Here is a 15,705-nt window from a genome sequence, read left to right as displayed (position 1 = left end):
TCGTACTATACCCAGGGTGGACACCATCAAGGTCCTCGGCATGATCATCCAGTCCCGCGGAACCAACACCCAAACAGTGCACAAGCTCAGGACTAAGACTGAGAATGCCATACGACTCGTACGTAGAGTAGCCAACAGGCACCATGGTCTCAAAGAAGACAACCTGCTGCGTCTCGTACACGCGTTTGTTTTGTGCCATTTTACCTACGTTGCCGCTATACACAAGTGGCTGCGTGCTGAGCGCGATACACTCAATGCGCTTATTCGCAAGGTGGTCAAACGAGCCCTTGGCCTCCCTATCACCACTCCAACGTACAAACTCCTCGAGCTTGGCGTACATAACACGCTAGAAGAGATCGCCGAAGCTCAGGAACGTGTGCAATTGACCCGACTCACTACCACCAAGGCGGGCCGCCATATTCTGCGCGAGCTCGGCTTCTTCTCCTCGAGGGCCAGGGACCCCCCAGAGTTGACTATAATTCCCCGTAAAATCCGCGATCTTATCACGATCGCTCCCATACCACGAAATGTACACCCCGAATACAACAGAGGCAGGCGCCTTGCGCGGGCGACCGCAATTCTGAAGCGCATAGACACGGAAGCGGACAACGTCTTGTTCGTGGACGCCGCTGCCTATCGCAACAACCAAGCATTCGCCGCGGTCGCGGTATCATCCGCGCAGCAGACTCTTAACTCAGCCACAATCCTCACCCGAAAACCCGAAGTAGCGGAGCAAGTAGCTATAGCTATAGCTATGCTCGACAGCAAACGGGAATTCATCTACAGTGACTCCAGGCCGGCCATCAAAGCCTTCGAACGCGGAGTCATCTCCGATCAGGCGTGTATCCTGCGCAATGCGGACCCGAGTGCCCTGAAGCACCACACTGTCATCTGGTTCCCCGCCCATCTCGGCCAGGTGCCGGGTGCCCTATCCAACCTCAACGAGATTGCCCATGATGCAGCGCGCGCACTTACTGACCGCACTGCCACAGGGCAACCTCATCTTGCTGGGTTAGATACCAATCGGGATGCACCAATTACGTACAATGAAATCACAAAGCACTTCTACTTGGAACGCCGCATTTTTCCACCCCCACATACGAAACTTAACCGACCGCAGGCATTAACCCTACGCCTATTACAGACACACACGTACCCAAACCTTGCGACGCTTCACGTTTATTATCCCGATGCATACCCCAGCAACACATGTCCATTATGTGGACACACAGCGACACTCGCACACATGCTCTGGGAGTGTGGAACAACTCCTCCCGACTCTACTTCAAGCAAGTGGGAGAGGTCCCTCAGGAGCTCACTTCTCGCCGACCAGCAATGGGCCGTCCAGCAGGCCCACGAAGCGGCCGCCAGGTACTCCCTGTCGGTCCCTACGTGGGAGACGCCCGCTACGCGCTAAGCGCGTCCTGCAGGACTTAAATAAAGTTTTTTCATTCCATTGTAATTGTCTATTACAACGCATGTAGCACTTGCTTATGGTTCGTTAACTTGTACTTTTCCGTTTCGACAATATCAGAATGACGTTTACATATCTACGTTGCGTAATTTAAAACAAAAATTATTTTCTTGATCTATGGACACCTTCTGCGTCATTTTTCTGTTTAATTATAATACGTCGAGACAATTCCTCTCATAAATTATCAGAATCGCATTCACACACTATTGTGGAAGCTATAGTCAAAAGCCAGGTATCAAAGAGGTAGTAACAGGGCAAGATAGGTAGTAACGACTGCAGTTACTATTTCTTTCATCCCAGTTACTAACTGTTTACTGAGGTAGGTAGTAAACAGGTCGCAAAAAGCTAGTAACGGTTGCAGGTAGCCACTGTTTACTAACGTAGGTAGTAAACAGGTAGCAAAAGGTTAGTAACGGCCGAAGAAAGGTAGTAAGCACTGCAGTTACTACCTATTTGCTTGCAGTTGCTACCTTTTTACTAACTTTTGTTTAAGGGTGTAGTACGTTAAAAACAATTTCACAATGTTTTTGTCGATAAAATTACGGGAGGCGTAATCTTTGTCCCTACTTTGAACCATATAATCTAAAGCATTGCCTCCGAGATGCGGCGCACAGCAATTCATCTGTAGAGCAGACGACGGATGACAACTTGCCCTAAAGCGTGTTTTTCAGTCTAATGCGGCAGTCTTCGTGCCCCAAATGATAAAAATTTGTTATGAATCGTTTATGAACTCATTCAACATTCAATTCTCTTACCCAACGTGTTGCAAACACATGGCCGTCACAGCAGCACCATCAGTGTGTCAGTAATGGAGGGGCACCACATATTAGAAGTCTCAGTGCTTTACGTATAAGAGTGAATTCAGATACTGTAGAATACCGTGTTCAAAATAGTTACTCCTATCTGCTAAAACAGCCTTTCTTCACCAAATGCGGTCACGTTTACTCGCGTTTGAAGCTTATTGCCGCTTTTCCGTTCCGATTTGTAGATTTCTCAACTTATCAGCGCATTCTCGAAAAGCTCTGATTTGTACCACGAATATTGTCGCTAAGAACAAAATAATGCAACATGTTTTTCTATATTACTGTATGATGGCCTTCGGTTGTCTATTTAATAGATTTAAAAAAAAATCGAAGATGGCGTTTTTTTTATTATTCAAATTTCAGTGGAGTACACCTTTGCCAATATGAGAAATTTGAGGCAATATATAAAAATTTACATTTGCCCTACGGCAGCAATAATTTACGTATTTAATGAACACACTATATCCTTAAAACGTGTCAAGTTTGAAAACGCTGCTTGCATTACTTTCGGCGAAAATATGGGGAATACGTAACTTATTTTAAACTGTTGCAAAATTAGACATTTTTAAAAGCTATTATCTTAAGGTCTACAAACTTGAAACCGTATGAATTCATTCTTCATTAGACATGCATTTCAGGTAAAAAATATCTCCCTTGAAACAAAAATATTTCTTTTTATAGCATCTGCAATTTTCGAAAATGACAGGTGACGAAATTGGTGCCTCCGTTTTGGTAAAGTATTATATTTTTTTTTCTCATAAGTTATGCCGTTTATCATAAAACGAAGTTGACTTTCGGGCTACCTGGTGAGAGGTGCGCGAAATATAAAATACTCAATGAAATCTAAAATATAAACTTTTGGACCCGTGTCGATCTCTCGTGGAATCACCCTACAGCGATATTTTCGGGTACAGTTTACTCGTTCACTGAACATTGTAAGCCTGCCTTGCAAGCCATCACTAAAGATGTTGGCCTAAAATACCGAGAAATAATGAATGTGTGGAGTATAGGGTTAGAAAATCTTGTTGTTGGAAACTATACCACATTGAAAAAACATGAGTCGAAATCAGACTTACAGACACACGAAATACAAACGAAAACAAAATTAAAGCTTGCTCGAATTCAGGCTATCAATGTAGAAAACAACTTGTGGCTGCTGTTATTCCTACAGTCTGTGCGACCACGGGGAACAAGTACACTGAACAATGATATTGAAGCACAGCCTGCACGGTTCAAACACACGCTATCGTACGCCTTCTCCCAATTATTTTTAAAAGTTCAAAGACTGCGGCTGGTGTACAACTTGTGCCTCTAGTTATAAGTACATCTTGTTATCTCCCTTGGATAAGCACATTAGTATCACAACGTTCTCCTGCAGCAAGAAGGGCTCATTGCCTTCTTCGGAGGTCTGCAGGGACAACAAAAACACGTTCGCATGGCGCTGTTACCATGGCTGTCAAACAGGAAACCACCCATGACAAAAGCACAGACATGGAAAAAGCGCATCCAGTAAAAAAAAAAAAACCGTCTGCATCTTCCCGCCGGGGAACTTGAGTAAATGCGTCGCAGAGTGGTGGTAGAGGTATCAGGTGAATGTAGCGTTATGGGGTATGGTTTGGGAATGCTTAATGGTTATTTGGTCTTTATTATTCTTGTTTATTCAACAAAGTAGAAGTAGCCTTCAACGAGGTGTGGGACGCTAAAATTGGGTTGTGCCCCGCTACTGGTCGAAGATACTGCCAATTGCTTCCGTCGCATCTACTCGAGTCAAGCGAAAGCCAAGGAAACACGCCCTTGAGTGGGTTCCGAACGCGTGATCCAGTGCCTACATATACGGGGTTACCAGTGAACGGAGAGTTGCTCCGAGGATTTCAAGCTTAACGGTTGTACCTCCGCGATCTCCGACGCCAGCGTAGCTCCCGCCGACTCTTTCGCCCTTCGGGGTCTCCTGACGCCGTGAAGCTCTTGCCGGGTGGTGCCCCATCCTCGGACTTCTTCGACCGGCTCCCAACTTTCATATCTCCTTCTTTTTACGTCGCTTGCCTTTCCTATCTCTTTACTTATTTCTCTACTCTTCTTTCAATCATTCAGTGTATAGTGAACAATGTGCAGCGCGAGCAGTCGGTTTTTTACTAGCAGACGCTGCCTGCGTCGGCCTTGTGAGGCGAGAGAGGGGAAGGGGAGCGACAGCTGGCACGAGCAATGGCCTCGAGACGCGAGCATGCGCAGTGGGAGTGGGGATGGCACCGCCGACGCCGGATCCGCGACCTCGTGTGACTAAGAAATGCTCCACATTTAGTATTGTATAAGAGGAGGTGGCAGTGGGGAGTCTGCGCCTCTTATATGCATGTTCATGCATGTGTCTGCGTTTGCTTGCATTTATAGACCTCGACACCTTATATACGAACGATTTCGCTCCGTTCTACTGACTGTACTGTCAAGACGTTTTCTTGCCATAGCTTTCACTTTTTCCTTCTTTCCTCTCTTATTTCTATCATTTTTACTTCCCCTTCCCCCATCTCTAAAGGCGTGGAGCCGTGCCCCCACGACGGGAGGCAGAAAAATAGCGTCCTTTTATCTTTTCCTCTTTCATTAAGCCCCCTCCCCCCTCTCGCTCTTGCATAATTGTACATATAAAATGTAAATATTTCAGTGGGCTGGATTTGAACCTCCCAAACTCCACCTATGGCCGAAAATGTCCCCGGTGGCCGCTGTCTCAGAACTGTGGCCGTCTGTGCGTGCGTGTGCAATACATTTTTGGACAATTAGCTTGTCACTGTAGGATATACTTGTGCTAAATACTCTATTGTTGTTTTTACACTGAAAACAATTGAAAAACCCACAGCATTCACATGTCAGAGAGGTGAACCGTAAAGGAGGACATAACTGAAAAAAGTAATAAATTCATTTATTCACTGTAATAATTAATTTCTTAATGGAACCTACATGGTTTATATTAGAGTTATGAATAGAATCATCACGAAAAATTCTCATAAAATATATATAGGCTCACGATGGCGATGATGGTTTCCCAGTTTATAAAATGGCCATCTAGACTGAAATAAGTGGCGTACAAATACTAATTCAGTCCGTCTTGCACACATCTATAGCCTTGTTGATAAATTTTGGACTTTTGGACTGTCCAGCAGGTGAAGGAAGCCACCAAAACTGAATAGCTCTTGGCTGTCGCCTCCAAAGGCAGAACTTTTTGCCCATCCCACAAACTTGAAGGACGTTTCATTAGAGTTATTTGTACGTACGAATGCATAATTATACATCCAAGAATGTGAAGCATAGCTTGCTGTGTAACACCATGTCGTATCTGTATGAAGCTTCGCTGCTGCGTGAAGGAAGGAAAAAAAAGTGTGCGCAATCTGAGTACAGTGGGTAAAGGCAAGCTTCAGTATTGAAGTCGATTGTACGTGAACATATACGTCTAAAAGGACAATTGTGAAAAAAAAAAAAACTAGGTGAAATCAAAATACTGCTTCACGGAAGGACTATATGAAGTCTGATTTCAAATATTCATTAATGAGAAGATGTAGGAACTTCGAAGACATGTAAAGGGCTGCACAGGGTTGACCTTCATACAATATCGGAGTCGAAGCCTAAGAAGGGAGCACAGCCGCCACAACTCAAAGGAAAGGCTCTATTTCACTCATGTGAATTCCGTACTTCAGTGCACGTGTATCAGCTGGGATCCCCATACTCGTCAGTTAGTCGACCTACTCTAAAAAATTCAGAATAGGGTTGTTCGATTCGTCTTGGGAATTTACGACAGCAGCCCTGAAAGCATGCGCGAAAGTAAGCGCGACCAAAGAAAGGCCCTGCGACTCAAGTTTTTTCACAACGCTTGTTATTTATTGATTTATTTTATTTATACATACGACAGACCAGCAGTTTGGTCCAGACAGGAGGGGCATAAAAAACATCAAGTGATTCGTAACACAAAAAAGACCAAAAAAAAAACACACATGTATCTATACGATAACAGAGGTCGCATGTTTGCGAAACAGCAACAAAATGTATAGCACATTTGAACACTCTAATCGCCAAGTGGATAACTTTCCAGCGATCGATATAGAAAAATTGTCAGCCGACAAAATCAAATGAGGCAGTGAATTCCAGTCATGAACTGCTCTGGGAATATAACTGTATTTGTAAGCATAAATTTTTGCAAATATAGGTGCCAAGGATCGATCATGTTCACGGCGGGTATTCCTAGCAGTGGCTGGCTGAATGCAACAAGCCACATTTAACGCAACTTTCCCTGATATAATTTTGTATAAAACCGTTAAACGAGTCAACTTTCGTTTTGTTTCTAACAAAAGAATTTTGTGTAATTTCATTAACATGCTATGGTGAGTCATGTCTTCGATACTTGTCAAAAAATAAATCTGATTGCCTATCGCTGTACTTGTTCAAGAAGCATAACACATTTTCTTGTACAAGAGTCCCATATGACTGCAGCATACTCTAGTTTAGATAAAATGGTGTTATAAGCCAAAATTTTTATGCAACAAGGAGCTCTTTTTTACTTCCTTTTCAGAAACCATATTTTATGATGCACCTTTGTGCAAGTATCTGTTATGTGTGGTGTCATCATTCAAAAACAGGCATAAATAAAAAGAAATACATCAAACTACCTTCATATATTTCGCGTAGAAGGAATCATGTCTTGAATGTTCAAGAATTTTCTTTCAAAGGTGACACTCTTTGCTATTCGTTCTTTTGTAGGACCACGAACGAGTGGAATGCTTTTCCGTCAGATATTGTTGAAATAAAATACAATGAAAATTTTTACTGCGCTTCGCCTACTGAATATCAATGACTGTTCACTTATGATGCATATACCCCCTGCTGTAATGCCTGCTAATGGTGATGCAGGTACCTAATAAAAAATCAATAACATGTGTTTGTGTGTACATATTGCATGAATATTCTGTTTCAACCTGTGTCGTCTGTTAGACAGCCTTGTTGGCCATCACTTTTCAGAGATTAGAATTAGTTATGAATATATTGTCACAAAGAAGGTTTATGACGTGGCACACAAATGATTCAGATAGGAAAATAAATTTTGTGAAAATTGGATGAGCTGGAGTCGATCGCATTACCTCTTGGTGTGTGACAACGGGATGAGGGCCCACACACACGCTATCCGCATATCTGCAACGCATGTGACACCTGCCGCACCCAAGCGGAGGGCGAAAGAGCGTCGCCGATTCGCTCATAAGTCCCCGGCTTGCGCGTGGCAGGTGTCCCGCAACGTGCTTTGCGATTGTGCGGATAGCACAGGCCTTTACGCATTACGAAACAGACGCGCATGCATGGTCTTTTATAAAAGCGTCTGAAGTAGAGTGTACACCTACCTGATGTATTTCATATCTTCTTTTTTTCACAGTTGCTTTGTCGACGCGGGGCGGTGTCGCCATTTCGGAGAGGCAAAGTGAAGTACTGCCTCATGACACCAAAGGCGCGTTTACACTAGGGAGAAACAAAACTGATTTTGGTCTGCGGGCTGTCCTTAAGAGTGTCTTTTCTTTTGTCGTCGGCCTATGTTCACTGCAAAGGCACAAATAGTCCCCGGGTGGTCTTCCGAGGACCCCGCACACGCCTTGTGGTTCTCACAGTATTTCGTTGGCCAATCGTGCAGTGACATTGGGGGCACACGCAGCGACACCGACTAAACTTGCACACTTCATTTTCAGCCATGCTCCTGGCTCTGCCATTGTCCCTATCCGGATAAGCGGCGCAGCCCCCGCCAAAGTCCATGGTAACGAGAGGCGGTGTTGGGGATACACAACAGGGTAGCGAATAAAAGACTTCTGGTGGGGGATTGAGCTGCCTATTAAGACTCCGTGGAAGTCTCGGAGAGGGTATTGTTGACTCCACCAAGATTGCCTGCTTCGTGGTGGTTTGAAGCAAAGACAGGGGGCGAATTTTCGCTCAGCCGCCGATCTCCCGACGACACGCCGACGACAGGTCTGTGGATGCGTTTTGCAGTGGTTTCCGGTCTCTCATCATGTTACACTACGATGAAATGCCGTCTTTTGAGGCGGCGTCGTCGGCCTAGTGTGACCATGAGGTCTGGCGACTTCGTCGGTGGGTGATTCATTTGCCAATGGTTTGCGCCTGCCTCGTGTCTTCGTCGGAGCCATGTCAGTGTCCTGTCTCTCTGGTGTAAACGCGCCGAGAGAGCACCATCGAAACCATTCACAACGCCCATTTCTAAATTGATCGGTTGGTAAACTACTGTTATCAATAGTGTGCCCACGTGAATTAAACATTACCGCTTGTGGCGTTGTGTTTGATCAGGCCAGCAGTTCAAGCAAATCGCAATATATACGGCCACATAACGCCTGGTGACTAGCTGTTTAGAAGAAATATTTACTGAATTCAAGTGCACTATCATCTCAGCATTTCCCTGCACGTTTTGTGTGTGACCGTATACATTATGGATATATTAAAAATTATGGCAGATCATCCAACGTCTCCTTTAGCAAAACGCGCAACTTTTGTCAAATCCCCCGAACGGTATGCCTATAAAAATGCGATGTTCATGGAAATTGGAAACACCCTACTTTTAACATTTGTAACTTTTCGGGGCACATTTTATAATCACGGAGTGCAGGCCAAGTTATAATGAAGTTAGAATCACCAGCGTAAAGACTTTTAGTACCAGTTCCTTGGCGTAAGCAGTGACAACAACGAATGCTTTGCTGTAATGCACCACCATTTTCACGAATGCTTTGCTGTAATGCACCACCATTTTCACTATGAATCTCCCGTTTAGGCGGGACTTTGCACTTTAGATAATCAAAACTTTCTGCGGCTCACTTAACTTTCGATAGCAGTGCGAAAAGCCGCCTTCTACCTTGGTAGATTTGCATCGCAACAATGAACTGTTATCACCACCGCATCGCGTAAGAGCGGGCACACGGAGGGCGCCGAAAAAGGCGATACTCGGCCGTGGAGCAAGCGAGTCCTTGCCGTGACGTCATTTTACCGTGACTGCCGCGCCACCAGAGTTCGTTCAAACGGCGTTACTTAAGACACCATCGATGCGATTTAAATATTTCTTGCCGGTTCAATAATTAGCGTGTCAAGTTTACTGAATTTAATTTCGACTTGTTCTCAAAAAACCCAGTTATGTATATCAGCGCCAGATACACAAGGAAACACTACGCTGCGAAAAGAAGTTTAAACGACGTGCAATTCGCCACTACCTGTGCATGACTTGCTCTTCTGCCGTAATATTGATGGTGAGCGCACCCAGTCTTGCTGAGAAAATCAATGCAGGAGAATGATTACGTAAAGCCGCATGCGAGGCACGGCACACGGCCACGGCTGTACAGGAGCGGCTGTAACTAAGGCAGCAGCGGCGGCGCGCCACCGGCTCGAACTGAGCAAACTGCAAGCTCGTGGCGCGTTACAAGGGGGCGCCACTGTCGCAAACAAAAGAGAAAAAAAAGGAACTCGCTGGATAGGAGGCGGTAAGAGGGAGATCAGATAGCGGTAATTTTACCACGAGGCACTGCGCCGTGTCGCCTGTAGGCAGACAGAAATTAGGTGCCTTCTTCCTTTTCCTTACGAACCACTAACCAACCAACTTTTACCACGACCGGACTGCTCCTGCACGCGAAGGTGCAGTCTAGCCCGGCCGTGCTTTTTCTGGAGGCACACTGACGCTCAAGGCATTCTCACGCATTGCCTCCGAATACCATTTACCGATCTTCTTGCGAGAACATCAAATGAACGTTTTGTTCACTATTATATCGTCTGTCGATGACATATGCAGTGTAACATGCAGATACGGGGCCAATTATTTCTGCTTAAATATCTTGGAAAAATTCTGCACAAGTAATGGTGACGTACATGTTTTTTTTTTTCAGGAGAAATATATATAGATTTTGGTCTAGCACCATGTTGTGAGAGCTGGTGGAAAATAATCCGTGAACGAGTGAAACCAGCTTATATACAAACAAAAAACGTAGTGACAAAGCATTCATAGTGTCAGGAATGCCATTGAATAAATCGACAGGCCTAGTGGGATAACTGTAAGTCTTTGTAAAGAAAATTTAGACGCCCTCAGACCGGTTTAGTGCAGCCATTTACTTTTTTGTTATAAAACTGCAAAGGTTATTTCAATACATAAGAGTTGCGATCATTCTCAACCGTCTAACTATAGGCGAATCTCTGTTTCGAGCATAACTAACATTATCTTAAAAAAATTCTCGCCAATTGTTTCCATAAATTTATTGGGAAATATAGCCTATGCTCTCCAATCAGCAACATGGATTTAGACCAAACTATTCTACGTCAACCGCTATTTTGACCCTTACGCAATTTATAAACACAGCATTGAATGAAGATAAGTTAGTAGCAGTTATCTTTCTGGACCTAAAAAAGAAAAAAAAAAACATTTGATACCATAGACCACAGAATTCTGATAGATTACCACATTGCGGTTTCTGTGGAACCACTTTAAAACTTCTTTCGGACAACCTGAAAGGTCACCAACAGGCTGTATTAATTAATGATTTAATGTCTTCTATGAGTCACTTCAATAATGGTGTTCCCCAAAACTTGGTGCTGGGACCATTGCTATTCCCCTTGTTTATAAATGACCTTCCGCAAATATCGCAGCCTTCTAACGTACTGATGTACGCTGACGATACTTATGTCATAGTAACAGGTCAAAATCTAGGTGATCTTGAGTCGAAGTCTAACATCAAATTAGATGAAGTTACTCATGAGTTATTATATAGTAAACTATCTCTAAATACCAATAAAATCAAATATGTATTACGTTTCACTATACGTTAAAATTCAGTAATGCCATTGATATACACATGGAAATGAATGCGTTTGTGATCAAGCAAGTAACCACAATTAAATATCTTGGTGTCACTATAGATATTAACTTATAAATTGCAGATGAAAACTAAGAAAGTGTGTTCCAAATTACCTTCAGGGTGCCATGCACTTAGGCTCATCAACATTTTAATAGCACTACGTTACGAATGCTTTATTACGCTTTCATTCATTGTCACATCTCATATTGCATTGAGTCTTTGGGTGGCTCGTACACAACTTACCTGCATGCACCCAGTTAGACAACTTCAAAGACAGGCTGTAAGAATTCTTACTCATTCCAAGTATAATGAACCCACTAAACCTTTCTTTCCCTATTACTTATTTTGCCATTCGATAAGCTATGAAAAGTAAAACTAGCCAAATATGTATACATGGTCATTAATTACAACCAATCTTTTAATGTACCGTTGTTTTCCTCCCATTTTCGTTCTACCCGACAATTAACATTTGTTAAATGGAATATTACAATAACTAACAACGTACATAGTGAACGAATTTTACAGTTCACTGGTATTAAGATGTGGAATGCGATACCTCTTGAAATAAAGGTGTGTACGAATTTCACTAAGATTCTAGAAAAATATACTATTTAGAAAAATGTTCTTATTTAATAATGACCAACCGTGCTTAGCGTGATGGATGTCTTAATTTTAGTAATTAGATGTCTTTATTTCTCTTCTTTTTCCTGTGTTGTAACAGTTCTCTTTTTTGCTCTTTTTGTGGTTACGTGATGTACTCTACTGCTTGTTTTCAGATTCTTTATTAGATGTTATGTAACTTCCTTAGTTATGCTTTTCCGAAGTGCCCTTTTAGAATGTTTTTTTTTTGGGGGCCCAAAATGGCCACTGGCTGTGGATCCATACATGTGCGCAAACTTTATGTAACAATTGTGAGCAATAAAATTCAAATAAATTCATTATAGTTACAAGCAATGTGACACAATAATGCAGTCACCTTGCAACATTCGTTGCACAAGCAATATAGAGTTCAAACCCACTCATATGCAAGTATAGAACGCGCAGTCTACGTTTCCAGGAAGAGCTATTCAAAATCTTGTTCATATGAAGACTATCGTACATACCCTCATAATCTGGAGAAGAGAGCTTGCTATTTGGTGATCTCAGCACGTAGGTTTGTGTAGCATGAGTACGCGCCCGGGCAAAACAGTATGTGCGTACACGCCAGTTTCCTACGTCAATGACGCACGAATAAAATCACTGCCAGTAACGCGATCGTCTCCTCGTGACACTGATGGAAAAACGCTGTCGCACGTTTCCGAATGCGCAGTGTGAGCGATGAAGAAGGACGCCAACGAGTCGTCATCGAAATGGTCATTAGGATGTGCGATCTTCATTAAAATGTGCAGCACGCCATTTAATCTCATAATGGTGCATAGTTGGTCTTGAAAATCACGCACATATGGTGTCACGACTGAAAGAAACATCAGCTGGGCGTCCTTTTCCAGCGAAAGCTGTTATGAGATCCCAACTCGGGTCACGCGCAGTTGCCTGCCGGCGCCGGTGTCTATAACCACATCACACGAAACTAGAAAGAAAAATAATCACAGCATATCCACGGAGTGAATGATGATGAATGGGGCGAAGCGTTCGTCAGGCGGTCCGTGCTTCCGTCCGTCCATTCGTTCATGCTTCCGTCCGTCCGCGCGACGTACCATCCGTGCGTCCATCCATGCGTCCATCCGTCTGTCCGTGCGTCCGTCCGTGAGTCCATCCATCCGTCTGTTCGTCCGTACGTCCATGCGTCCACCAATCCGTCCGTCTGCTAGTCTGTCTGTCCGTCCGTGCGTCCATCTAGTGAACACTACAAGTACCGCCATATCCCATCTCGTATCCCCTGTGGAACATACCCGCTCCAGAGCCGGTATGTGCTACCTGTGGCTATCTACTACTACTACTACTACTACTACCACATACATCAGAGGATGTACAGACCCACGCCTTAAGGAGCTTCGCCCCTAAAAAAAAAACCTAGCACCAATGACACAGCTCGAACCCGGGTCCGCTGTGTGCAAGCCCAGTATTCTACCACTGAGCTACGCCAGTGCTTGTGTTTTCTTTAATGCATGAAAGCATCACCAGTAATAGTGAACTATACACAATACCTTCATTAAAAGTCAGGCAAACTCACACAAGCGTCCAGAAGGGGGAAGCAACTCCAGAATGGGGTCAAAGTCTCAACAGCACTGCGCACTTCAGCAGCTGCTTCTCGGAAGACAGATCTCGTCGACCGTGGTGGCTCGGTGTGTCTATCAATATGCGACTTATCCATAGTGAATAAAGTCCCAACAACATAAACAGGTCATATGGAGTATTATCAGTCAGACTCTTTTTGAATGGGAGAAACCTAATACCCTGAGCTGTGATTGGAAGTTCTTTTCTTATTGTTCTTTTTAGAATGTCCCAAAAATAAAATGCATCATGACAATGATTAAAACAATTCTCTATCGTCTCAGGTTGGTTGCAGGGTCTACAATTCACTGTTCAGGGTACATATATTGAGTTTTCATTCAGCCGCGTTTTAACTGGCAGCGTGGAAGTGTGCAGTTTAACGAAAAATGTTTTTGCTGAAGGAGATATCCGCATTCTAGGTCCACGAAATAATACATCGTGACCAGACAAAAGCGAATACGGCTTTTGATAAATGGGTTCGGGGAAAAGGTTAGTAGAGCGGTTAAATTTGTTCTGCTAATAGTACACAAATTTTCTAAGCTAAACCTGGCTTTCAAAAAATTGGCAGTATCAACAATTTCGTTTAGGAATCCCCAATACGTCAATCCCCCAGCAACGCCCGTTGTGACATGAATAAAAAGAAGGTGGTAAGATAGACGGTTTTGAAGAACCGCTAAAATGTATCCCTATCCTTTTTATTCCTCCCTATCTCTTTTATTGCATCCTTACCCCCATCCCTCGTGAGCCACTGTTGAGGTGTCGCACCATGATGCAGACAGTCACAGGGTTCACTTTTCTCTTCTTTACTCTCTTTTAGGAATCACTTACAAGAAATATATTGCACGCTTTCACTCTCACAAAAATGCATTGCACGCTTTCACTCTCACAAAATGGAAAGCTCTCGTCCGTGCCATGTTGCCACCATTCGGCGGGTCGTAGTTCTTGTGACTTGTTGGCAAACATGCCTTAGGGAGGCTTGATGTCGGGAAGCAATCGCGTTAATGTGACTTATAAAGCGTTTTAAAACAGCGAAAGAACAACCAGTCGTCACACAATGCGAATAGCATAACGAGTGGGCCGTCAAATGCTCCAAACCATTACAAAAGCTTGTTCTTGTTCTCCTATTGACTGTGCCGCATAGCCACTTCAGCCATAATTCTTTATCGTCGTCAGCCACTGCATGAACAATTGGCACGAAATTTCTCGTGATAGTTTAGCGGATACCACGCTTCTTAGAAGTATCACGAAAAATAGCAAGGAGAATGCCGGCCTACTACACCGAAAAATCTATTATTAATGCCCTAGTGGGTGTCAAGCAAGTGTACTTGCAGTAGTTGTATACCCTGTTTTGAAAAGTCTCATGAAAGGCCGCTCTTCTAGCTTTCGCTGTGACTGTGCTGCGCCTTCCGCGCAGGCCTTGGATTTTTCTTGTTTCTCTCTATTTTTCTTTCTTTTTCTCTTCATTTGTCTTTCCCGCAGTTTTTATCTCCTTTTTTTGTCTGTATTTATCTATCTATTTGTTTATTGCTCTGTCTATACATTTCTTCCTCCCGATCATCCCACAATCACTCATTGCCACCTAATAAACGTTTTCTCTCTCTCTCTCTCTCTGTCTCTTTCTTTCTCGCTTTCTCTTCTTTCTATGCATCTCTCCCTTTTTTTGTCAACGAGGAAAAGAAGGAGCACTTTATGGTGAGCTGCAATCCGATGCAGTTTTCCGACGACGTTAATGGAGCTCAGACACCCTTCCCCACATACTAGACCACTACCTAAATCTTTTTCTTCCCTTTCTTTCTAGCTACTTCTGCGTTGCTCTTTCTTTCTATCTCTTTCTTTTTCTCTAGCTACTTGCGCTTCGGCTGCTACCGCACGGCGGAACGGGTTCACAGACAGTCGAGACGGGGAGACCCAAACTGCCGTCATTGCCCGCAGGCCGAATCACTCCATCACATTATCTTCAAGTGTGAGGTGTATTCGGACGCGCGCAGATCACTCTTCGATGCTTACAGCAAACTGGGACTCTCCACCACCACTGTTGATGTGATTCTCTTTCCCCGTGTGCACGCATGCCTGGTAAAGCGCGCGCAAGCTGCTGTCATCTCCTTCCTCAAGACTTCTGCGCTATTTGAGCGCTTGTGACCTGAAGGAACATAGTGCCTCCCCATTGAGGTCTACTGGACTCCTATTAGTGAGTGCTACGGACCACAATTTTTTCCGTACAGAGATTACGCGCTTCGGCGAGTGCTTCACGAGCTTTCTACGACGCGCCAATCCAACCCGTTGTCATCCTCTCGATGACGATACCTCTCCGGCCCTTGGGAGCTTTCCTAGTCATGGCGCGTGGGGGCTTGTGAGTCCGTTG

The sequence above is a fragment of the Rhipicephalus microplus genome, chromosome X, assembly GCF_043290135.1.
Source record: "Rhipicephalus microplus isolate Deutch F79 chromosome X, USDA_Rmic, whole genome shotgun sequence".
Taxonomy (NCBI): domain Eukaryota; kingdom Metazoa; phylum Arthropoda; class Arachnida; order Ixodida; family Ixodidae; genus Rhipicephalus; species Rhipicephalus microplus.
The sequence above is the reverse complement of the archived record's forward strand: the minus strand, read 5'-3'. Positions refer to the sequence as shown.